Source organism: Nesoenas mayeri (genome assembly GCF_963082525.1).
Source record: "Nesoenas mayeri genome assembly, chromosome: 11".
Classification (NCBI taxonomy): Eukaryota; Metazoa; Chordata; class Aves; order Columbiformes; family Columbidae; genus Nesoenas; species Nesoenas mayeri.
Genome location: NC_137563.1, coordinates 1539955 through 1567441, shown reverse-complemented (window position 1 = coordinate 1567441; position 27487 = coordinate 1539955).

The window sequence follows — 27487 nt, the reverse complement described above, 5'->3', positions numbered from 1 at the left end:
TATTTCATCTGTTCTACTGTCTTCTCCTGTATCAGAAATATCAATATTTCATAAACTTTGTCACGCACCCCACCTTTCACTTCTGCATTTTCACCTGTTCACCTTTAATGATCACAACTCAATCTGTGAGCCTTCCTTTAACTCTTTCTTCACTCCTGAAAACTGCACAACATTTTAAGCAGATATTGGGCCGCCCGGATTCCTTTCCAGTGCATAGGTGGGTAGTTCAAGACCCACATTGCTGCACAACAGCATTGCCAGCACCCTGGCTTACTATTCTTTTGATGATTAGAAATGTAAGATACTAAGACACCTGATGGAAGCCTATATTCTGCTCATCAGAGCAGTGTGTACTAAAGATCCTTATACAATTTTTCAGTATATTAATTTATCCCCAGGACTTAATTTCCTTGCCTCAGTTTCTTTTTTATTTATTTACTTACTTCTCTTTTTTTTAATAACTTCTCTTTGATATAAAAGACAAAACTTCCTTTACCCTTCCTCCTAAACAATTCATCTCTATATACATTATGATGATGATATAGGTAAAAACTTCCGATTTCTCCCCTTTATTTCCATAATCCTTGCATTTTATGAAGTACACAAGGCACATATGCCCTTGGCATATGATGTAAGGGCCATCAGTAGTACCAATGATTTGAATGTTACCTTAAAAATAAGCACTAAAGAGTCAATTTTCCCCTCTGTCCTAGCATATAATGAAATGCTAATAGTGCTTTCCTGTGCCTAGGCAGCAGGAGAACATTACTGACAGGTGGTGACAAAAGAAAAGAGCTAAAAACAACTAACAGCCCTAAACTGGTGAAAAAGATTGAAGAGTCATGGTGTGTTGCCGAAGTTCAGGCTGCTGAGGGAGTCTAATGAAGACTGTCCAACCATACTTCTGGATTGTATATAGTCAGTTCTTGAAAAAGAAAAACTCTAAATCCCACTTCAACTTGATATTTTTATTATTCTTATACAATACGCATCAAGTAATTTATGCCATTAAAAAGTCTTTAGTAGTTTAAAGGGGATGGCAGCACAATAAGGGAAGAACACAAATTAAATAATCACTGTCTTCGTATGAGATCTGATTTTTCATGGAGAAGAGTAGAATTGTTTATCTGTGCAGGACAGAATACAAAGTAAGATAAAAGTGTACCTCATCCTTTTTGAATAATAAGATTGCACTGCTAAATAAACGTGGCACCGTATTACTCATTTCTTGGTAAAGTTTAAAAATAAGCTCCTAAAGGTAATATAACCTTAAGCTATATAGATTAACCTTTTCAAGGTGTAGCGACCACCAGCTGAAAGATAAAAGGAGGGAAATTCATATCCTAGCAAAAGGCCAGAAATAAAAGCCTGCACTTCAATACACCCTGGAAAGCTCGTTCTGATCATCCACATTAGGCTGAATTGCATTTCAAGAGAGTTTCGTAGAGTAAGATAACAGAGTTATCACTTGCCTGTTGGGATAAGATTTGTTTCACTTTGCATCTACAGCTAAACAAATCAGACCAGGTCTCTTTACAGCTCAACTTGGAAAAATCCGCACTTTTTAAAGCATTAATTCATTTGACCTCTTTTAGATATCCACCACTAAATGAGGCAAACCATGCCCCTAATGCACCTATTGACTAGAAAGGGAATCTAGACAACTAGCTTATTTTGGACAGACACCTTTGGCAAGATAAATCCCACCCTTGACACCTCTGTATTCCAGGGTTATCTCACAACCTACAGGAAAATATGGACATTAAAAGGCTCTGGAAGAACAACACTAGATTAAAAGTAAATATAGAGAAATCTGAAAGATGCCATTATCCTCTTTTGGAGTGAAGATTTTCTAATAATCCAGGAGAAATAAGTCACATTCAGCAAATTCCAGATTATAGAGGTAGCTCCAGCATCCCTTTTTCAACAATGCTTTTGCAACATTTCATTTGTATATCTCAGTGTTTTCTTGCAGAAGGAAAACCAGAGCAGAGGACGTTAATCACGTCTAACTCCCAAATGTGGTTCAAAACCCTACTAGACATGGAAACCTTAATAAGAGAATCTGTCTTCTATCACAAAAAAAATGTTTCTTTTTGAAGTAATGTGACAATAACTTTGGAGCCGTAAATATTTTTAAAGGTTTATCAACAATATTCAGTAATTTAGTCATTGATTTTTAATTAAAGTACATTTATTTTCTGTACTTAAAATAAATATTCAACAAATAAATGAGGAAGGGGACAAACTATTTTTCAAATCCACTCTGTCTATAAATACACCAACATAAAGGGTAATTCATTTTCATCTGTGGCATACAACCAATATTAATATTGCCACTACATGTATTCTTCAGGCTGTTTAAGAAATTAAAGTGAGAACTTTTTGCTAGGACTGGCTAAAGAGCTATTACGATGCTTGGTAGAATATTTGTTGCTGTTAACAGAGAAAACCTCAAGAACATCCGACAGTTCACCCACTTGCAAGGTCTTTTACTCATCTATTTTTCCCTGAATTGACTCACATTAGAGCTAAAAATATTTTCCCTCAATTTTAACTGGCTACTGGAAACTCAGTCAATAACATCTACAATAAAATGTTGTATTAAAATACAATGGTGCAGATGAAGTTTGAATTATTTTTGTTTAATGAGAGCCATCCTGTGAATAGTAAAGGCAACTGACTTGCAGGGCCTGTCTCAGTATTTGCCTTTGAAAAAATCACCTTGTTACTAGAGGTGACCAAAGCACTCTCACAAACCTGCGTAAATACCCATTGATTATACAGCAACCAAAAAGAGGGCAGGAAAGCACTGGTACTATACTTACTTGTCACCAACTCACTAGCCTGCAGATTATGAAGATGCTCTGCTTTATTAAGTTAGACAATGTGAACATGAGCGGCTTTAGATAGAGATTTTTCTGTGAAGTTTCAATGAACGCAAAAGCTAAGGGGCTTTGACTTGACAACAATATATTGATATCTTTATTCACTGCCTTTGTTTCACAGCTCCTCTGGGCATCCCTGGAAATATCAGCCCTCCCCTCAGGATTCAAACCTCTGCACTTTGAAATCCAGTGTACCCCCCATCACCTTAATAGGTTGAGACTCAACTATTAACCGCTTTAGCCCAAAGGATGACAGGGGATTTGACAACCTCATATGTTACGTGAAGAAAGCAGCTAAGAGAAAGATTAGCTGCTTTGGTACAGGAATTTCATTTATTTTATACACCTGGACTAACTTTGCTCTGTCATTTTGCCAGCACAAACCAATCTCTACAAAATCGGTGCAAATCCAAACCTGTGCATTAAACATACCCAAATAATTCATGTTAAGAGGAACATCACAGGAGAAAATAATCTCTCTATGATTTTCTCAATGTCAGCAAGCTTTTGAACTCTTGAGATGAACTTTTAATAATGACTTTTCATTAACCATCTAGAGAATGCTACAAGCACTCCTGTGCAAAAGCAAAATGCAAGTAACACCATACGGCCAGAGGATAATTATAAAAATTCCAAACCAGAGTAAAGAAATAAAGAAGTTTGGCTGTATAACCATAGGCCTCATAAAAACAGAAACTCCTAAATCTTAGTAGTATTTAATTTTTAAGATTACCTCCTAATCTTGTAGACAATATTTCTAAGCCAGCAGGGCCAAAAGCTGTGAACCTTTGCAGCAACTCTCATCTGCCTCAGAGGCTTAATGAGTGGCCCAAAGGGAAGGGGAATCAGCTGCTCTCCATTAATCGTTGCAAGAAGTCACCCTGCAAGCTCATAAATAGTAGATAACCCCTTTCTACTGATGTGGTTAAGATAAGTAGCACAGGACAATAACTTAAGCCCCCCTTTCACCTCCTCCAGTGTTCTGAGGGTGGTGACAGAATCTCTAGTTTGGCTACATCACAAACCAGCCCTTCCCTTGGCCACAAAGTATTTTGCTTCAATAGCCTTGCCCGCTTTCAACCTTGCTCATGAAGAAATTGCAAGCCAGACAGGCTATATATAAGGAAGATTTAAATCATAATACCACAGAAAAATGCCAGTAATTCCACATTCTGGCAATTTTAGGGAGGTTTTTAAGCAGATGCCTATATTGTTAAGAAAGCTTTTATATTTTACTTTCCTTCCCCCCCTGCCCCAGCTAGGTGTGGGCATCTTGTGTATCTATGGGTCTCAACAGTAATAACATCTCATTTCTTCCTATGTCACAGACCTCCTACAATTCCCTTCAGTAACTCTGTATGCCCTGAAAGTCACAGGTAAATCTATTTATAATTGAAGTGGAATGAATATTTCACAGAAATGTACCATTCAAGAAACTATCTGCTTTTCTTTTTATAGAATATCAATAGAAGATTTTAATCTTTTACTTAAATTACCATCTGGGCAGTTTTGCTTAGTCAGGCCCTTTGGAATGCTTTCTGGTCCCTGACTCAGAACTGTGTTAGCAAAGCATTATTTCATTATTTTCAGAGAACAGAATATTGCTGAAGAGATCTGGAAAATGCCGACGTTTCTGAGGACGCTTAAGGCAAAACCCCCTCAATTGTCAGGGAAAACTTAAGTTGTAGTCAAACCTTTCTTGCACTACGTAAATTCCTCTGAAAGTTCACATGCATGTTCCATTTTCTTCCATTATTATCATGGCACTATTAATACTATTCCTGCATTATCTGTTAATAGAATGTCTGTATTCCCAAAAAAATGGCTGGACTGTTCTAAAACAATACAATTAATGCATCAGAGTGCTAACACTTTTGGTAGTGACAAATTTTCTCATTAATTTATTTAAATCTGATGCTAATAGATCATCTAATGGCATTAGGACCCTTTTAATAGGACAGGATCACTGCAGAGATACCGCATGAGACTCTTCTGCATGATTTCTGTTGTGGTTCAGTCTAAATAATTGGGACATGATGTTTTCCACAAAAAGTATGCTATAAAAACCCTTGATGCTCATTTTTAATGAAGAATTGTCTTTGAAGCCCGTTATTATCCCAAACAGTTACTTATTTTAAAAACAACAAAAATATTAATTCTTTTTCCAATTTTCAGCTAGCGGTCTTCACTTAATCACGGGCAACTCTTACAAACACAAGTGAGCATAATTTTGAAGTACCAGTTCTTGCATGATAGATTTGTTACTCTGCAAATGTCATGCTCTCTTCATCAAGGAAGTCTATTGCGTTAATTGGCATGCCTGACGCAATAACCGTGTGCAGGCAGGGGTGCATGGCATGAGTTATCCCCCCACAAATACAGGCTGGGCAGAATCTTAAAGGAGTTCCAGAGCAAATGAGTAACAAGAGCTGATTTAAAACAAAATACTGTAAGGCCTCTATTCTATTGTATCTGTATGAGCAGAACAGTGGCTTTGGGTAAAGACAAGCTATTAAGTGCCTTTACTTTGTTCCAGGGCTTGGGCTTTACCCAAGGGCAGGCTTCAGTTTTCGGATACTAACTGATCTGTACAGCACACACTTAATAATTCCCTCTCGTATAGACTATCCTGGTAGAGGAGCATGTGCATGACTTTGAGAAGTTAGCTCATTTTCCATCACCGTAGCTCAGGAAGGGGTCAGAGCCTGTCTGCCTCTTCATTGTCCCCTTACTCTGTCCCATAGTTCTTCCAGGATCCTGTTGTCTGTTAGAACTCTTGGGTGAAGCCAGCAAAACAATGTTTTTCCAGGGGTATTTGAGTAGCTGTCAATTCTCCCACAAACCAAACTAAGCCTTGATTAACAGCAGTTTTAAACTCAGGACATACAATCAAAATTCCAGGTCCAAATCGCCGGGAGGACTCTCCCTTCCCTGCACCGCAGCCCTCCTGCTTGACCTACTTCCATTTCAGTCTGTCAGACTCAAGCTACTTGTGATGTGCCCTGACATAGCTGTCCTGAAACTCATTTTGATCATGCTGCCTCTTGGATTAAGAAGCTTCATCGACCATCTCCTTTTGCTTTTTTTCTTTTTCTTTTCTTTATCTTTTTTTTTTTTTTCCAAAGAGCAGGGATATAATTTAAAAGTTTGACTTATTATGTTCAAAGTACTTCAGGCCTCTCTTCCACGTTATTTATAGGAACTGATCAATGCCTATGTTCCATCTTGGAGCTTATGCTCAGCCTTACTGTCTGTCTTGTTTTGTTCAATGAAATGTACATTACTATATACATATACTATATATTCATTATATACGTATCTTTACTCAAGACAGGAAACCCTCAATGTTTAATTATGTAACATATACAGATGATACAAAACCTTCTACGTGTTCTTCAGGTTTTTAGTGAGAACTTACATATAATTTGGTCTTTTGAGCTGTTGGCCTGAATTAATGGGCAGCTCCCTTCCTTACAGGGCAGTTTCTGGTTTGTGCCCGTCTGAAACAGGCAGGATAAGGCTCAGTCAGCTAAAGGAGATGACACTTATACATTAGTCAGAGTTCTTGCTCATTCTGTACCCAGCACACTGTTGGTGCTTGCACACCCTGACACTTGGACAGTTTCACTAGTAGATTAGCACACGCCTTTCCAATCACTCTTCTCTGTCCTTTCCTGCCCTGCTCTGCTTCAGAGTGAAGCCTCATTTATTCAAGTCAGAATATTTCAATTGTGACAATGACTGTGAAAGCCACAATTTTGAGGTTTCCAGCTTCAGACACTTGCAAGGGGCCTGACTCTCTGAAACAATTCTAATTCTAATATTATAATCATAACAATATCCATTCTCAGCTATAAAGCTCACAGCTTTATAAATGCCTCATGGTGAAAAGCCAAGAACTGAAACTAAACAAGTCACTAATCATTTTTTTTAAAGACCTTGCTCTAATTTCCTAGGCCAAATCACAAAATCATTACTTGGGTAAAACTTATTGGAATGGACATAAAGACTGACTGTATAAAAAATCAATAAGAGAACAATTCACAAACCACGTACACAGTAAGATGGGAGTTCTTTAAAGTATGTGATTTTAATTGGACTCTCAAATGATGCAAGTAACGATCTTGGAATAAGATACGGATCTATTGGGAATAAAGTGATAGCAGAAACGCACTACAATTTAAGATGCCAGTACACCCACACCATACTAGAAGCATGAGAGAGAGGATGAATTGCTTTAAGACTGAGACTGATGAGAAGGAAGTGACATTTCAGTATGATTCATCGCTTATTGAAGGTATTAAGTGGTGAGCTGCTCATTCGGAAAGTCCTCAGCTCTGAGAATAAAAAAATAAACTGAAGAGAAACATTTCACTCTCCAGTTTTCATATGAGCACAATACAGCAAAATCTTCCGAGATAACTGGAAACTGGCCATATTGTTACGTTACTTGATGGCAACTTGTTACGGTGAGTGCATATATAAGCATACTATTTGCATAAACACTCTATTCACATAACTGGGTGATGTGTGTATATAGATATGCGCCCACACAGATCAATAAGCAAATAAAGGATTTCCAAAATGTGCCTCCCAATCTGCAATGCATAAATTGTTAAGAAACGTTCCAACTCTTCATTCTGTAATGTGAGATTTATGGTGCTCTAAATCCCATTTATATTTTTATCTGAATCAACCTGCTCATCCCTTGCTGCTCTGCCTTCCCAAATCAAATTCAGTCAGTTCTCCCTAGCTCTGTCTGAATGTTTCCTTTGATTGAGTGATGTTATTTCTAGAAAAAACACTCAAATCAATTTAATGCAAATTCCTTTTCACGTCCTGGTTGACCCATCAGGACATCGACAATAATAGATTGAAGTAGTTACTTCCTGAGGCAGATGAGTCACTGCGTGCTTAGTAATCAATTTTCATCGTTGTGACTGCATAATCTGTCTTTGGGGTTCTGTTACATATCGTGACTAGAATGCCGCAGAATCTCGGATTGCCTGAGACACAAAATGAATGGGAAGCCATCAGCCATTCAGCCATTTTAAATTGCACAAACAACCCTGACAGAGTTACATCTAATACAGAAAGGGTCTAGCTGTCCTCATGCACACCGCTAGAAAACAGGAGTAAATGCGGGTGAACAGGTGGTGGTGTACTAGTTGAAAACCACAACACAATTTGGTCCTTTGGGGATGCGCTGGTTTAATATTGTGGAATCAGAAGCAATTGACCTCATTCAACCTCTGCTCGTCTTTGCAAAAATGTGTTTCATTGCTCCTGAACTGAGAGGCGTGTAACCAAAACAAAGCCAATGAGATCTGATCTACTGTAGAAAAGGTGTGCATTCATTTATGAAAACTTAGATGGGAGAATCGAGGATTTAGACCACTTAGTTGTGTTACGGCTATACATACGCTTGCTTCATACATAGACTGGCAATGTTTCATAGAATCCAACCCTCATCTCATACGGGATATTGCAGATACTAATATTGCATTATAGTGACTACATAGATTATAATCATCCAGAAAGATCACCAGGAATGTCTATTTCCAGCATAATGGCAGGAAGAAACTCCAAACTCCATCACCATAAGGTGACCAGCAAAACCAGCTGATCAAGCTGAAGTCAAAGTTGTTACTTCAGTGCAATAGGATGGATTATTTTGATTGTCCTCATGCTGTGGTGTTACCAGTGAATTCAGATTCCTTCATAATTAGGCTGTGTAGATAACAATCAAAACCAAGGCAAAGTACATCTTGCAGCTTCTATGTTCCATTTTAAGGCAAGAACTTTAGTTCTGATGATGAATATCAGTTTGACAACTTGTTCAGTTTTGTTACACGCTCCTCAATCTCTCTGGTGTGTCTTTGCAAAACAACACTTGAAAGGTTTGATATTGTCTGACATTGCATTTCTGACAGGGAACATCACTCTTTCTAACCAGTGCTTTAAGAGGAGTACACTGGCCTATGAAGTAATTTGAGAGGCGAACTCCATAACCTTTGGAGCCTTAACATGCAGTGCAACAGTCACCACCATCCTGCAAGAAACGTATCAAAACCAACCACAGAATCAGGGAAAGTTCTGAGTTTAAGTCAGTCCATAAATATACTGTGCAAAGAGTCTGCTCTTCAGTCTGAATAAATCTGATTTAGTGCAGCAGCGTCTTAATGATCTTCAAGGCACATGCATGCAAGAACTACCTTCCTATCAGAGAAAAGGATTAATAAACATTTGGGGAAGAATTCTTTCTAACGGTTAAACTGGTTGAACTTTTAGCAACTATATACATCTAAATAGGGAAAATATCTACGATGGAAAAACTGAGGAGTGTTTCTTGTATATTAGCAAACACAGTGGTTCAGAAACAACAAAAATAAAACAGACAGATGCTGTAAACTGAAGCAATACAGGAATCTCCCTGTCCAAAACGCGGCACACTACTACTGCCATGCATTATAATGAAATACTCCTTCACTGTAGCACTCACAGGGTTCTGTGATTCAGAAGCACCCTAAGCGATATACACAGAAATAGCTGGTTATGGCATGCTTCGTGTCCCCAGTGCAGAAATCCTTACAGTAATCACAATCCAGCTTATAGTAACTGAAGCGTCCAAGTGAACATGTAGTAGCAGCACGATCACAGGAGTGAGCTCTCATATTTCACATCACATAAAAAAATATCTGGCAATTATCAGTGAAGTGGCTAAGAGCAAAAGAGAGCTTTTCCTAAAGGGAGAACACATCTAGAGATTCTGGAAAGCAGAACCACAGATACACTTAATAACAGCACCTGCCTTAGCTACAAATACAGCTCCTTTTGATCATGGTTATTATCTCCACATGTAGCTGCTCTTTTTCCTTCCTGATTTTCCATATTAAGCCAATAAAAAGCACTCTCAAACAGGTATGTTTTTGTTTTTTAAGATAGTTGCTACAGTAAAAGAAAGTAATATGAGAATTGATTTGCATTGCCTGAAATAGGTTCCAGCAAGACCAGCGCTGTGCTCTTCAGTCCTGCTGCAATACAAACTCACTTCACATTTCCCCTTTTATCTGAAGATCTCAATCGACAAACTATGTGCTTCATCCTTTGAAGCAGGTGACAGTGGACACAAAACCAGAAAAATGAAGTAGAGCATTATCTACATTCTGATTTAGCCGTGGGAAAGGCAACAATAATCCCAGGTGTATGAACAGAAGAGTTTTAAGCAAAGATGGGGAATCAATAAAGCTGATGTTAATGACACCACTAAGATCCGAGCTGGAAACAACATATACAATCCTGAACACCCTTAAAGTAGAAAGATAAGCTGGATAACATGCAGGGAAGTGCTTCTAGGATGACCTGAACAGTAGAGAACGAGTTCTATTAAAAAAGACAAAATAGCCAGGACACTGGGAGAGAAAAGGACACTTTAAAGTACAGGCCAGACCAGCACAAAACCAAATATGAATAAATCAACCACAATAAATTTGGTATGGAGATACTATAATAAGATTGTTTCTGAGCAGCCAGATTCTGAAATAGCCCAGTGATGCTACTGCTGGGCTGCTCGTAAGACAAGGCTCACACATCTATGAAGGAGCAACATCACAGTTCCATGTGATGGGAGGGATCTGGATTCCCTGTGGTCTGTCTATATGCAAGTAATTTAAATTTCTGTTTTGTAAGTACAGTGTGACCCTTGGTTGTAATCAAGTTGCTGTTTTAATTATAACAAATCCCATTGAATAGCTTTAAACAATTTTGTTAATCAGCTGTTGATTAAGCATTATGAAAAATCATGTATTGAACCTGTCATCTACCTTAATAAGTCCTAAATTTCTGCTAAATCAAAACGGTGTTAATGATCCATTATGCTACGGTACACGTAATAATCTGCCCTTATCCACAAAAATTCTTGTTAAAATATTTCATTCGATAATTGCTGGAAAGCTCCGCTATTCCAGCTGCTCTGGAAAAATAACATTAGAAAAGATAAATAGTTAAAGTTTCCTGATCACAACCCATAGGCCAAAAATTATCTGTCCAGACAAGCAAGAAAATATTTAAAAATAACAAATGCACTATCAGAAAATAAAGATCATTTATTGAAATATTTGAAAACAAAAAAGTACTATACTCATAATAATTTTAAACAAATATCTCTTCTTTTTAAGTATAATAATTTACTGTAATTTATGTGAATAATCTCATTTCTGCACTAATATAATTCTTCTCTACAGTGACACACGAGTTAAAGAGCAGCATTAAACACAAAGTCCCATAAATGTAACCATAGCTGCAGTGGAGTAGAACACAATTAACCTTTACATAGTTCGGATGCACAAAGTTTATGACACCTGCCCCTTACAAAGTACTTATGGCTGGTCTTGGGAAGCTGGGTTTCCTGTAGATACCTGCTGGATTATTCGGAATCTTCATGTATACCCATACATCATGTTGAATATAATTTTTAGTTCTTATAGCAATACTTCATAAGACTGCAGAAGGTTCTGCAAAGACATAATCTGTTTAGTGAGCCTGATAACAGAAAGAACTTGATCCATTAGGGGCGAGTCTTGAAGAAATAGCTTTTGATTTAGCCACAATCAGGGAAAGACCATGGCTCACAAGCTAACTACAGAAATTAGCTGTGTAATGACAACTAAATGCCATTGTATTCAACAGCCTTGCAGATGGAAGAGCCAAGAGAAAAAAATAAATCAATATCTGTGAAACTTCAGCCCCCTAAACATTATGTAACAGAGAGAAGGCTCATTAATGAGAACATCTGAAAGTGAAATTACTGCAAATGGCACAGATTTTGTTTAAAGATATCATGTTAGAGTCTCAGGGTAAATGCATATCAGGCATTAAAGCCAAAAGGACTACCAAATTAAGCTAGCAGATTTCAATAGCTAAGAGGAATTATTAGCAGTAAAAGAACATTCATCAAAAAAGTAAAAATCTTATGTAAATGCATACAAAAAGCCTAAAATTCTGACAACTTAAATGTAAAATTGTTAAAGCAGATGAGAGATATTTGGGAATAATGTAATGTAGGCAAAAAAGCTAGTGATACTATGTTCTCTAAATACAATGGAAGGATGAAGCCTGCCAGGGGGTTGCTGTGATCAACAGGTAATCAAGGCAGAAAAAGGGCAGCCTGCCATTCCCAAGCAAAGTTGACTTCTTGCAGCCTGGTTCTTTGATGACAATATCTGAACATTTGCACACCGCTATGAGGTGAGCCTGAGAGAACATGTCAATAATAAAGGTTTAAAACTAACAAACAACAAAACCACCACAACAAACCCCAAACCCAAATAAGTAATAAATTTTTGGACCAGCAGATGCTCACCCAAAAGTTACACACAGAAGTACCCTCTGTAGCACACAATTGCTGCCTACAGCGAGAACCTGGCTTCCTCTTCCTGCAAATTGGGGTTCCAAATTCCATGGCATAGAAGCACGTTGCTTGGATATTTCTTATGCAAGCAGTGCCCTTGACTGCAATGTGCAACTCTGTGGTGCATGGGACCCAACACGCTTATCCCGCTGCCCTTGTAAAAGCTGCTATTGGGGAGGTACAGCATGTATTGATCGCTTTTTCATTTTTAGAATGGTGATTGCTATAATCAGTACAGAAATTTGTATTTATCTTAGCAGTCTAAGCAAAAGCCAAATACCAAATGGACATAGGAACTGAAAAAACCCATAGTCAATACATGAAAAGAGATCATTTCCAATAGTGCCACTTGCCTCTCTATTGAATAACACATACTGTGCAGTACTCAGCAAAGCAGAGGAAGGTATCTAAGAGATTGTTGCAGCGCAGCAGCTGGCAAACACCCCTGCCTGTTATACATCCTTGTTCCTACGAGTTAATACCTCAGCAATCAGACTTAAAAGATGACATCAAAAGTCTGGAGTTTCTGTTCAGGTATTGTGGGTTTCAGTGTTCTTAATCTGGCACTTTTGTGAAAACTAAATATTCCCTTAAAAGAAAGGAAAATAAACATAGTAACACTCATGATGGCAGAAGAAACACCATGATAGATTTTTTGAACGTGGCTCTTTGACTCCACATCGGGGCTGACAGAATCAAACCAGAGTACTAAGGACACCAGTTCAGCACGCAGCCAGCACCAGGAAGGTGGAAAGGGTCTGTTTTCTCATGTTTAGATATATTTGTCTTTTTAAATGATCATAATTTTCTCCTTTAAATTAGAAGTGAAAGTAGTAAAAATCCAGGCCAGTACATGTGAATATAATTGAAAATCTGGAACAGAACAGAGGGGAATTGCTAAAGTATATGTCATTTAGTCAGGTGAAGTTCTGTGGAAGAAGATATCCCAGCAGTTTGCAAACTTAGAATATTTGAAATAACATGGTTGGTTTACTAGAGCCACTAATTATACCACTTGATGGTTTACGTAAAAATATCACACCTATTTTCATTTAACAAAAAGCAGCAGGATTTATTTTCAGGTTATCTTCATTAAAATTTAGTGAGGCAAAGTACTTGATAACTGAGCTCACATCGCTCTGAGGATATTTTGCTTTTAATGCATTTAGAATGTTAAAAAAAACCCAAAGCACATTATCTTTAATGTTTAAACTATCAATACTACATACTGAAAATCTAATAATTCTCTTATTCCTTGTTGGAAATATCCAACTTAACTTTCAGATCTTGTCCATCCAACTGAATTTAGCAGTTCTAGTTTAGCAAAGGTGCAAAGGGATAAACATGCGGTTTTCCCCAAGCCCAGGATTATTGTACATTTAAAAAAATGTACATGTGCTTCTGTTTGTGTGCATGCACTTCAATCTCAGGCTTTTGTTTCACTTATAGAACTCAAAATGTAATGGTTTCTGTACTCTTTGTGGAATATAATGAAAGATTATAAAGATAAGAGATGCATAGATGGCTGAATATACTTATTTCCTACGACAATGTTCATAAACTGCTAAAAACAAGCCCCAGAGTAAGACAAAGTTATAAAAACTATTAAAAATATTTGTCTTTAAAAGAGCTCGCTGGCATTAGCATGACAACAGCGTGTAACCAAATGTATTTAGGTACAGCATGAAAATCATTAATACACTGTGTGCTTTGTTGTCTCTGTCATCTCACCTCAGCCATACAGAGAGGAAAAAGGACAATTCATTCACTTAGCTCAACTGTAAATAACCATCGAGTAGCATTCTTAGGGTTTGGGTTTAGTTTATACGGCTCCGTGCTTTGTTCTAAGAGAACATATTAGGGTAATGCAGGATCTCTGCAGTAGCTGGCCTGCACTAACATTGAAACATGTGGTCAGTAGAAAGCTGAATCCCAAGGAAGATAATGGGATTTCTCTCAATTTGATTTGCCACAGATGTCGTTAGCGTGCCAGTATTCTCCTTGCAGAGATGCTACTATTTATGTTTAGGTTGCTAATTAACGTAGTCACTTAGAGGTATATAATGCTGCTAGCTCAGCTAGCATTCTACAGAAATCTAATTTGGCTTTGAAGAGTGTTGCTAGTTGTGAGGAAATGAGGAATCGTCTGACAACCAGCACAACAGCCTAATGCATCTGGCAAGATGTGAACTTCTGCATCTCGTTTGGTCTTTGCTTCAGCACAGGAAGGGAAACCAGCGGTCAGTCACTGCAGCTCACAGATCCACGTCTCTCACAACGTTCCTCTGCTATGGCAATAAAGTAATAATGAAAAAAAGAGTTTGAAAGGATATGAAATTACAAAGAAAAAAATTCAGATGGATTTTGAAAGTTGCATCAGAATGGATGGTCTGTGCTGGAGTAAATGCCAAGTCCAACTCGTAAAAGCGCACGTAGAAAGTGACATTTCAATTTTCCTCAGCTTTTGGAAGGCTGATTGTACAGCTCCAGAACTCAGCCTTTGAGAAGCACCTGCTAGCAGTTATGACAAAGTTTACACGGCAAGGATATGGGCAACGCTGATAAAGAGGCACTAATCCTTACCCTCCGTGAAAACCTATCTGAAATTAAACTCCGTCCTCCAGAGAGAAATAATACTACTAAGCATGACAATGAATGACCTGTTTTTCAAAGAGCAACTAGGAGCCCAAACGTGTTTTTCTACCAATGGGCAGCATTACTAGAAAGCCATGCGACTTACAAGCATTTCACAAACAAACAAAATTAAGCAGAAATAAAAACATAGTGTTAAATAGATAAATGAAAAGTGCCTTAGAAAGATGGCAAAAAAAGTAATCTAAGGAAGCTTTAGTTCAACTGAACTAACAGATCCTATTGAAAAATTGCACTAGTGTTGGAATTTCTCCTTCTAATTAGTTCCTGCATCCTTGCTTACAACTGTAACAGCACAAGGTTTGAGGGCCTCAGCAGAATTCAGCTCATAAAGTTCTATACAGACTCATACCAACATAATTTATGGTCAAACCCAGTGCCATAAAGAACACACCATTAATGATCTCAGAATCTGTTAGGCCTCTGGAACAACTGAGAATTACAACTCTGTCTGCGTACACATTGGAAACTCCTCAAGATTAAAGCCTGAAAAATGAACTTCTGTCATGTTTCACAATCCTATTAAATATATCAGTGTCTCAAGGGCCAACAGTCAGGGCTCAGAATAACCCTGTCAGGCACAGACCATAAGATACAAGGGTAAGTATTAATATCAGTGTCCTAGCCTGCTCCATCCCAAAACCAGACCCTACAAAGATGTCACTTCATTCTTCTAAACAGGACATCAAAATGGGAAAAAGTTAAGGAAAAAGGCATTTACCACAGGTAAAATCCTCTCACGACCTTCAATTTGTTGTCTGTTATAAAAGTACTGGAAACCAGTAGTGAGATTCACCCAGTTTGCCATAACCAGCTGATCATTAGTAATCTCTTAGTATACATTAAGTAGCAACAGAGCATGGAAACATTTCAAACCATACACAGCGAGAACCTGAAAATACCAAGTATGCAGTGACTTTAAATGACTATCTATGAATAAAGATGCAGATCTAGTTAGTAATTTAAGAAGCATTACAGATTATCCAGTAAAACTATAAGCACTAGGTTGGGCAAGACAAATGCCATGGTTCCATAAAGCATGATCAGTCTGATTTCATATCCCATCCACGTCACTGGCTTCTGCACTGAAGAGCACTGATAGTCCAAAACACCTGCTGCTCATTAGGTAAGGACATGACATTTATGGTTGAAATAGAGAGTAGCATGACAAGTCACTGGAAGTGCACCTTGTCCCTTTAGTGGGTTTACAGGAGAGAAGCCCCCTTTGCTGCTGAGTTAATTTCATTTTTGTTGGGTTTTGTTTGTTATTGTCTGGGGTTTTTGTTTGGTCGGTTGGTTTGGGGGTTTTGTTTGTTTTACTAAACACAGATGAAGGAAGTCGGTAGAGCCTGGTGGTAGCTGATAAGAGCCATTCCAACATGATTTCTCTTTCAAAAACAACACGTTGTAGATAAGGTCATAAAAAAGGCTGCAGTTTGGGGTATATGACAGTCATTCGTATGCTCGGATAAAGCAGTTCACATCATAACTAAGCCTTAGTCATTGGGCAAGTCTGTAACTTTTTCATCATTAGCCGTTCTTAATTTCAGCAATACATATCAGCTTCATTTGTTCAACTGACAGAGAGGTGATAGTTTTATGAACCAAATAAAACTTGTTTGTTTACATCTTATAGATCCAGGTGCAACTGTCTGCTTATCGTCTCTGTTCAAGCACTTCAAGATCCAATACATTTCTCTAGATTGAACTTCTGTAGTGTTGCACAGGGACCAAATCAAATGAGCTTGTCACTAGTTGGCCTTGTCACCTGCACAGAGCTTGGCAAGATGACTGCACATGTTCAGTCCAGTTCACAGTAGCTTTTATGACAAAAGTACAAGAAGAGATCAAACAATTTAAGTGACAAGCAGGATAATACAGGAAGATGCGAGCAGCTGATGGCAGCACAACAGGGGAACTTAGAGCATTACAATCAATAGGCAGTGACAAAAGTTTACAGTTTTAAAGTACGAATTAACTTAGTGCTTTATGGTCTGTCTCCTCTCCTGTTTTCCTGATCCCAAAGGATTTGCATTTGGCAAAGACCTCCCTGACATTTTCTCTGTATTAAACCTTTCCCACTCATAAAAATCAATCGACATGCCAATCAACGTTCTCCAGAGCTGCTGAACTTCCTGAGGAACTCTGTGGACTGCGATACTTCTTCAACTTGTCTTATCACTTATCTCGCACTTTCTGGTTCTTGGCACATAGGTTTGACAACCAGGAAACTACATCCTTAAAGAGTCCAGAAGATGTGAAGCAAGCTGCAATGACTGTCTGGAAAACCACCTACGAGATATTTGAATGCATTCCTACCACCAAAAATTTTCATATGCTTGCCCAGTTTGGGAAATTCTATTGAAGAAAAAAATTATACAGTGGCAGGGTAGTATTTTAAGAATACAAAAAATGATGTAAATGTCTGTCATTCTGAAAGAACAGATAAATGTGCCAAACTCAAAATTTAAGTCCATCAAACCAAATATCACTGAAGATCTGAAACAGCTCAAGATTCATTTTGGCCAAAGTAAGTCACTGAAATCTCTTCCAAAAGTACACGATACCCTAATTCTCTTGCATCACTAGCTGAGGTGAAACCAGTTAAAGTTTTCTCTTCTGAGACCTACAGGCCAAGAAGCAGCAGATAATTATGTGAATTTTAAGATGCTCAGCCTGAAAAAATAGCAAAATTCCCCTATAGCTGCTTCTTACATTTCTCATATGATTGAATCTGTCAAGGATCAGAACTTGCACAATCAAAGTACTCTGCTATCACAGGTCATTTTCTTCCCCAAAGACAGTGTCATTTTTCCTCCTGGAGAATAGGTCTACAACATTTACAGGTTTTAAAGGCTAGCCGTGCACTTATAGAATGCATTAAAGCCTTATAGGATATCACTTTATAGCTGCATGTACTATCATCAACAAAAGAACACCTGTCAGAAAAAAAACAACTCTATTTTTTCCCCTAAACCATGAGAGAGTAATTGTCAATGTAAATGAGACTTGAATATTTTGCTCTTGCCTGGCAAGAATCTCACATGAAAAGCAAATGAAGCAAAAGAGACTGACACTATTACTCACCCAAAATAGAAATGTCTCAGATGCTCAAACATTTGCTTAGGATAAACTACAAAAAGGCAAGATAATTAAAAAAATATATCTCTGCCTTTCTTCTACTGAGATAAGAACCTTTCTTGACATGAAAACTGTGAATCTTGGCCTTATGACTTAAATGCTTGAAGGCCATTTATATTCTTTTCACCTGTCTTTGGAAAATGCCTAGAAAATGTGTATGCTACCAAAACACAGTCAGGTCTTTAAATGGTGGCAGTAATTGCTTGAATGAGAGAACGCTTAAGCAGAGTTACAATGAAATGAGGCATTTGCTTGTGTGCTTGGCTGAGCAGGGGCCAGCAATTATGGGCCATGACGTGGCAGGCGCCAGGAGGGAGGGCACGCAGTGTTTTCAGTTCAAGGCAAGCAATGCTTGCATCATAGTTCTGCTATTGGGAATCAGGATAATATAACCTCGACCGTCATTAATAATGACTGGGGGAGCAATGTTGCTCTGTCTCCTGGCTACAAGCAGCAGCTACAAAATCATGACCCTGAATACCACAAGAAAGAGAGGCAATGCAACTGCTCCGCAAATGAACCATTGAAGAGGCAGGCAATGCAAGAGATCCACAAACGCGTGGCTTTTCTGAAGTGTCAAAATACCTAAAACCACTCTAGTTTTTACTTAGGACTCATGATTTCTGAAGGTGGTGCAGTTGGCACGCAAGTCTGCACACCATGGACGTGCTGGATTGCTGCTGTTATTACCCACCCAGCACATCAGTGTGCAAATAAATAAGGCTTTCACTGGCACAGGAAAAATAAGTGAGTTTTAAACCACAAGAAATTTGAGAGGAAAAATGAAGCTATGAGAGAAGATTCGACATATAAGGATTAGAGCATGTGAGCATGTATATACATATATATCAAACACTATCTATATAAAAAATATCATGTGTGACAAGATGAGAAATGGAAGCAAGGGCTTCCTCTGCAGCTGAAAACAAGGAAATACCCATTTGCCAGAACTTTGAGCGGTACACAGGCATAGCATTTTTGGCAGTATAGTTTATAGTGTCACAAATAGAAATTTCAACATATTTTATGAAGTTTTTTATTCTAGGGTCAGAATCAGTGACACAAGCCAATAATTTCCAGAGTGAAAGAAGCAGAACTGGAGAAAAGATTGATTTTGAGAGGACAACATATTTGGCGATATCATGGGTAGCCCAGCTGTGCTGAGCCTCAAGCCATCCTTCTGCTGATGACCTTCTCTGTGGAGGGCAATACATTAAATAATACTGTATCATATCCATACCCAGAACAGTAAAGACAAAGCATTTGTTGCAGTCTCACCACAACTCCTAAATTTTAAAGATTCAGAAATATTGAAGTGAAAACTACAGATATTCTTCTATTTTTTTAAATCACAGAGTGTTATTTTGTGGCAATTATGGATTGTACTTAACAGTTTATTCTTTACAAACATAGGGTAGAATCACAAAAGAAATGATGAAGATTTAAAAATGTACATGGCAGAGCTTTACAGGGAAAAAGATTCAGGAGGTTCACACTGTAATTTCAGCTTTGCTCCAAATACATTCAGAGGATCCTTGGAATGGTTCTACTGGGCAACTCTATCTACACGTGCAGTGTAGTTTCCCTTTTGCCCTGGTTATTACCTGAGAAATTTTCTCCTGAACTGGCCATTAGGACCACAGAGAAGGAAACTGAGCAATGGAGTTGCCAAATAGCTTTCTCCTGATTCACTTACGTATTGAGGCTCTCAGTGTTTCACAAATAAAAGTGCATGCACTGATGTTAATGCGTACGGACAATCTCCAGAACTCAGCAGAACGTCCCACATGTCTGAAGGTATATATGTAAATAAGCATTTGCTGGCTTGGCTTATGGTTACTGTAACACTTCCTAAACTGAGAAAGATTATTCACTAAACTGAAAAAAGAAATAGGCTGAAAAGAGATTCAAATGAAATAGTTTCAGTGCCCACTGCAGTTATTAGGAAGGCTCCCATTGACTCCAATAGGTATTAAGTGGGCTCAGATTTCCAAGTGTCTCAAAAATTACTCAGGTTTGAAAAAAAAACTTGCTGAATCCGTTGTTAGGACACCAGCAAACTTTCCATTTAAGTTATAATTCAATAAAAGAATTCTTTTCTCTAACATAAAACCAAAACATATTCATGTATCTATACGCACACATGCATATAATGAATACTGATGTAAACTAAAACTTCCAGACTCCAGAAACAAATTCTATCACTTATTTGTAAACTGACATTGAATTCTCTCTGACCACTCGCTCTGCAGCTGTTGCTCCTTTAATGATAACACATGCACAAAAATATACAACTGAATCTACACAGCTTTTAGCATCTCCTTAGGCAGAAAAGTAAATACATGTCACCTATATTTGTAGGAGCCCAGTTATAAAGGATTTTTAAGACTTTTTTTCCTCTCCAAAGCCCTGGGTCGTCAGAAAGTTACAGTGAAAATACCCTTTGCATTCACAGCATGGAGCAGCAAGGCCAGGGCCCGAGGCACTGTTCTAGCAAAGGAACCATATGCTTATCCACAAGAACAAGGAGAATTAAGTTTTGATGTGCACATAAATTTATTTCTGCTGTGAGTGTAGGTTTGAAGTAAATACTTTAATCTCTGTATTCCAGAAGTTACGTTTGTAATAGTAAAGCATTAAGACTGACTTGCTTTCCTGAAATATCTCAGTTTAAACTTTAGAAGAAATCAAGAGGGGAACTGTTGCATGGAGGGGATTACACATCCTTGGCCGTCCTGACCCCAATGGTTGTCTTACTAAGTAACTGGGCAAGTTAAGAAAACGTACAACTGTTTTGGGGCTTGATCATTTTAACATGGAAACCCATTTCAGAAACTACTATATAAAGTTATTTTAAAAAAACAAACACATTTTATTTATTAAGTCTAGTTGTCACTAATCAAGTTGTATATTCATTTTCTTACTCACTGAAAAAAATGTATAAAAAAAATGATTCTGCATTGGTCTTCAGTTAATTCAGCACTCTACATTTGCATAAATAGAGTCAGTTGTTGGTTATGAAGCACACGGGATAACTTCAACAAAGCAAACAGATAGCAAAATATGTCTAAATTAAGGACATCAGGGCATTTTCACTGCATTCATCTGAGAAATAGATTTCTATAAAGAATAAAGGTCTCTTCAACAGCATCCGGCAGATAAGCAAGCTCAGTTACCTCTGGGCACACGGGTATGGTGCATTTTGCTCTCAAACAACTGCTGGCTGACTGTTCTTGTTCTACACAGAGCATGGCTGTCGGGTCCCAGCAGCACTGGTTGCTCGTTACATCTTCCCGCTATACGGATTAAACCGATGAATGCTTCTGAGATCTGCCCCCAAGTATTTCAACCAAAAAGACACGCTGAAAAGTCATAAGATTTGGTATCTCTTGTGTATTTTGCCATTAACTGACTATATTCACTGGATAAATCACTTCTGTCTCTCTTAAAGGAAGATAAAGATGTTAACAGGAAAAGCAAGTCTAAAGGGTGAAGAATGTGGAGAGGACAAATTTTAGGGCCTTTAGGAGAAACAAAAGAAAACAGAAACATTTTCCTTAGCTATTTCTATACCATATTTTGGAGACATTTGTGTTAGAAACATCTGAACTGTGAATCTGAAGGAATTATTTCATTTGTAATTACATTGTGCAAAGCATAAAACCCCAGTGGTGCCAGATGTGCTTCAGGGGAAGGAGTCAATTGGATTTAATATTGCAACCTGCAACTCTGTGAGAAACAAACTGTGGCAAAGATCCAAGGATTCATCAGCAAGACTCCATCCAGAAAGCCTCTGCTTTGTGACAAGAAATCTGGGCATTTGCTATTTAGTGTATCAGTATTGCACGCTCTATCAAAACAGGTGAGGCTGGTCACTGAGACAAAGGCTGCTTGGTCGCATTCAACCGACTGCTGGTCCTTCAAAAGGAGAGGAGGGATGCGATATCTCTTCCCAGAGAGAAATGCAGCTTGTTGACCTGCTGTGAGACCTTCCAGAGGGCAGAGCAGGTTAGGTGGAGGAGGAGGAATACAGTAAACAAGCCTATAGTAAGAGTCTACCTTAAAGAGCAGATACAGCCAAAGCTGAGGGGGTCAAAGGGAAGATACTTTCCCTGGTGACCCACAGGGGTCCTTGGAGAGTTTGTTGCAGCACTGGTAGATGCAAAAAGGCTTCCAGCCTAGGACGGAAAATGGGACATCACCCCAAAACGTTGGAGGACAGGAGTCTCACTGAGAGAAGGCAGGAGGAAAGCTGTTTAAGAAGCTTTTGTTTTCCTCTGGCTCAGCCAATCTCAGGTGCTTTTGCCTCATTATAGCAATCTCTCAAACACTGTTTTAGAGACTCACCAGTCCTGCTGGTTTGAGCTGCATTCTAACACGTTCTCATGTTTCCAGCACTCCAAAAGAAGTTCCTTTTGCATAATCTCATTTGATTAACTCATCACTTGCGAGTGAGAAACTCACTTAGACAACACTGACAAAATGAAATTCAATTTCCCAGGTTTCTGGATTGTTCTTATATCTTTGTCGGTTGTTATTTAGTAAGGACCTCCAGAGGTTCCCATTGCAGCCATTCAACACCCAGCAGTAGGGTTACATAGTCTTTATTGACCCTTGTAAACTCTTAGAAAGCTGTGGATGGGAAGCAATGTATGAGGGGAAAAAACCCAAGTATTTCCCTGAATCAAAATAATACCTAAGGGAGAGAAAAAAGGAACAAAACCCAGTGGCTTCACCTAAGCCTTTTCCATTATTTGAGACACAGGTTCAAAATTGGAATTCCTTGGGCCAATATAAAATGATTCTTCTTCCCTCAAGCTAGGAGATGTGCTTTTTATCCTTTAAAGAAGCCACTAGCTGTACATATTGATAAAGTGTTTCCTTCTCCAGCCCAAGGAAGATTTTAAACTTTCAAGGGATTACAGGATTTTATATTGTTAGTGGATAAACCTAATCTTCTGCTACCAATGTCCTGGAATCTCTAATAATGAAAAAAAGAAACCAAGGATTAGAAGCTAGTGGTATTACAGCTGTCAACACATCAGCCTTAATTTTTCAAAAGCTTTCACATAGGTACGCTGATGGGTTTGGAGTCTATTGCTGAAAGTACTTGATCAGTTTCACAGTGATAAGATAACCAAAAGTTACTTTATTTTTATATGTATTAGTACATCCTTGTAAATACACTGGATTCACTTTTAATACTTCCTTCTCCCATGGTTCATAGGTATATGGAAATACACAGTCATTTAGGATGGAAAAGCGTCCAAAGGCATCATGTTAAGGACTGTTATGACAATATTGACTGGTAGTTTGGTACATAAAAAAAACCCAACAGGGTGAAAGTTGATGTGTTGTTCTCAACCTTCTGGGAGTTGTGACTGTGACAGAAGAAATCTTTGAAGAGAGGAAGGCCAGGATATATTTTTACTGCTTTCATTTTTACTTTTTCCTTATTTTGAGATTCAAGTTTACATCAAGAAGAAATGAACTTAAAGCTATGAGAATTCTAAAAGTGCTGGGATCCCACAGTTGTTAGATTCTCAGGAAGGTATGTTAAAAAACAAGCCAGCTTCATGGCCTATATTCACTAGTCCAGATTCCTGACACCATTTTGGGTGATATCTACCTAAAATGGGAGTATTCATCTCCCCAGATACAAGCAGTGGACACAGCCTATAAACAACACGCGCAGCTGCATGTTGTACACACAGTGGTGGAAATTTGTATCCATACGAATTATTCCTATAGCATATCTGGAAAGAGAGAGGAATCGAGAAAAAAGCAATAATGAGTGGGGAGGGAAGCAGGCCTATATAGGTTCTGTTAGCTCCAAAACATTCGCAGCTACATCAGTAACGGATCCAGCTGCCCATGGGACAAAGCTTAAGACTTGTGCGGAATCACCGACCCCGCTGCAGGCACTGCAGCGAGGAAATACGGACCCGCTTCTTAATGACGCTACGTAGTGAATAATCATCAACCTCCAGTGCAGAGATGGCAGCATTTCCTCCTCCCCTTTCCTCCACCCGTCTCTAGGGAAAAAACTCCCAGGCAGCTACCGAAATTGAGTACCAGAGTTTCCTCTCGCATCCTCACGTTATCCTTGGATAAATCAGAGGAAAGTGCTCAGACAGAGCTGTTTTGGGGAGGAAAAAGGAAAACAGACTGTGGAATAATCTTCACATATCTCTTTTACATTGATCCAAGAAGCTAACAGGCAATTAACTACTGCAGCGGTACACTGCCACCTAGAAGAAGCACTTCAAGACATCACAGACATCCCGTCTGATTATTAAAGAGCAAAGATGCCGTCACGCTGCCCAGATCTTTGCAGTTTGACCTTTGAATATTAAGTTGTCGCCAATACGCACACCTACCAGACAAATGCTTAGCCCAGTGAGAGACATTATAATTGAAAGAGGATACAGGCTGATGCTAGAAATGTAGAATGCCTTTCCTATTAAAAAGTTAACCTACATTGATTTACTGTATGTGTATATGTAACTATTGTGATAATAAATTGACAAAAGAGCCTTTGAGGATAGTTGAAGAAAATGTACTTCCTACGGAGGCTTCTGGCTGTGAAAGCCCTTTCAGAAATACAAAAGCGCAATTAAGAAAACAGGGAATTCAAACGAACTCAACAGCAAAATATCATCTTAGAGAACCAGAATGTTATTCCACATTTGCTGTTCACAAAGGCTTTGTTATTGGGGGGGTGGGAGAGGGGTATTTGTTTGGGTTTTTTGTTTTGTTTTGTTTTGTTTTCCCCAAATCTCACTGTTCTTTAACTAAACTAAGCATCCTGTGAAGTGATGAGTCCATCCCAGCTGGAGGCAGCAGTTATGCAGCCAGGGGGAGTTCCACATTTGACCTTTGGTCTATGGAGCACACAAGGAGCACATTGCCATCTCCATACTGATGCGAAACAGGCTGCAAGTCCAGCAATAGTGGTTTTTTCCCCATATAACCAGCAAGACACACATCACATAATTATCAAGAAAAAAAAAAATCTAACTACATTATGCCACCAAAACCTCCCTGGTCATCGGATGCATCTGAAGATAAGAGGTTTAAATCAGAGCCCACTGCAATAGAAAGCTTTGATTTTCACCGCTCCAGGTATTTCCTAGGAATGCACTCACAGCCTTAACCTCAATTCAAATACAAATGCAGTGAACTCCTGGTCAGAAACAGTGAATGACTAAAAGGTCTGGATGGGTCCACAATGCAGTCTAAAGCTGTTTCACACATTATATAATGGTCAGACCTCAACTGGGAGTTCTGTTTTACTCTGCTTTGAATGCCTCCCTTTACAACTCAACAACTTAGTATTTGCATTTACTTTAATACATGTTCTCAATTTTATTAATTGATGAATTATCCCTGTGAAATAACAGCAACCTTTTGTCCTATGTTTGCAGTTGGTCACTTCATTAGAAAATTAAATAAACCTTAATGACGCCCCTCAAATCATCTAAAACAATGGAGAACTTTTTCAAAAAGCATTTTCCATTAAAGCAAAGCATGTGGAAGGTTGCCATCTCTCACTGGCCATCACTTACTACTGCATAAGCATTCAGTCTTTGTCTGCCCCTATAAAATCTCTGGAAAAACACAATATACTTTGTGTACAAACTAGATAATTAAAAGCAAACAACACTCCCTGTGAATATTTACACCAATACAGCAAGTACGTTCGTTTCACTCACACATTCCAGGAATTCCATTACTGAGTGCTGTCTAATCTGGGAATTATGCCACAAACTGGTCTTTCATAATATAATAATAAATTCAAAGGAACTCTGAGATGAGATGTTTCATTAGAAACAAGGATGATTATGCTGAACAGTGCAATGAAGCATTCGCTAGTAATTCCGATAGCAGGAAAATGGGACAGTTACATGCTTTCTGAACAATTCTGATTGTCTTTTACAAACGGATGAGCTGCTCTGGCTAAACCAATTCTTTCTACTGTCCTGTTGCATAGAAACATATAAACACGGAGCTCCAGGGGTCTGAGAGGTGACTGCACAGCACCGATCGCTGCCCTGCCCAGCGCACCGTCCATTGTACTTCTGTCATTCCTAAAACACTTTCCCATCCCATTCTTAGAGATGAAACTCTACTGAAACTTCAGAACTCCCCAAGCAGTACGTTATTATCTTCGCTTTAGAAAGCATTCCCTAAAGAACCTGTCTTGCTGTGATTTAAGTCTATTGCATATTATAGTCACCACAGACTTGTGCATAAACTTTTTCAGTTTGCAATTATGTGTAACCATAATCATATCCCCTCTCAGAACGCCTCTTCAAACTAAAAATACCAACATTTTAAAATCATGCTTCGCATTTCATGTTTTTAAACAAATCTTGCTTGTCTCTCGAAATCTCTTGTCCGCAAACCAGAAGCAGTAGAAGGTTTCTAACGTCTCTAGTAAACCTATCATCTCTTCATTCAAGGTTCGTAACTGTGGCTTAGATATCATATCCTATTTTCATTCCAGAATTCTGGTAGACCATTCTGCAACTCCTGATTCTTGAGCGGTTGATAAACTGTCATAATCCCATTGCTTTTTTTCCTAAGAGGGGAGAGGAAATCCTCCTAAATCAGTGGCTCCTCCTCTTATATTGGTGTTGCTGATTTCTTCTGTGTAAACGGGATAACACAGCACCATTTAGCCTTGGTGAATTTCATCCTGTCTTTTCAGACCAATTCTTTCTTCAGCTGCGTAACTGAATGTTCACATTGACATGCAAAATGTCAGCTATTCCTTCCAGACTGTTGCTTCTTTCCAGCAAATCTTATAAACTTCCTCCCTGTTCCACCACTCAGGTCTTTCACTGCATTATTATTCAGTATGTTTTACCAAGTAACACCAAACCAAGGCAGCGTGAGGCTGGATTTCAACCAATACTTTCTTAATTTTCACCATCAACTATTCTTTGGTAACTATGCTATGGTGGTTCTTATCCCAACAATTTTTCACTGTTTGTTCTATTTCAGATACCTATTAAAACAAGACTAGAATATTGTTCATGGCTTCCTTTCCCTGTACTCCCCTTTCATTTTAATGAGAGGTTTTACATTTCTTCTTTTCCATCCTTCTAGTACCTCACTCATTTTGTGTAACTCTTCAAAGTCAGGTACAGTCTGAGGGTGCAGTGCTATTCCTACTCTACACTAGATCTCACACCTTTCTATTTATGCAAAAGCAAAATAAAAGGCATTTAAGTGTTACTAGTTTTCAGTTTCCTATCAACGGTTGTTGTCTGTTCTGTAAATACACGATAGCATGGGGAAGGCTCCTGGGTACGTGCACCACTGGGCTGCAGGGGGAAGAGGCCACCCCAGAGTTCTGTGGGGGGCATTAAGGGCTTGAGGCAGAGGGAGA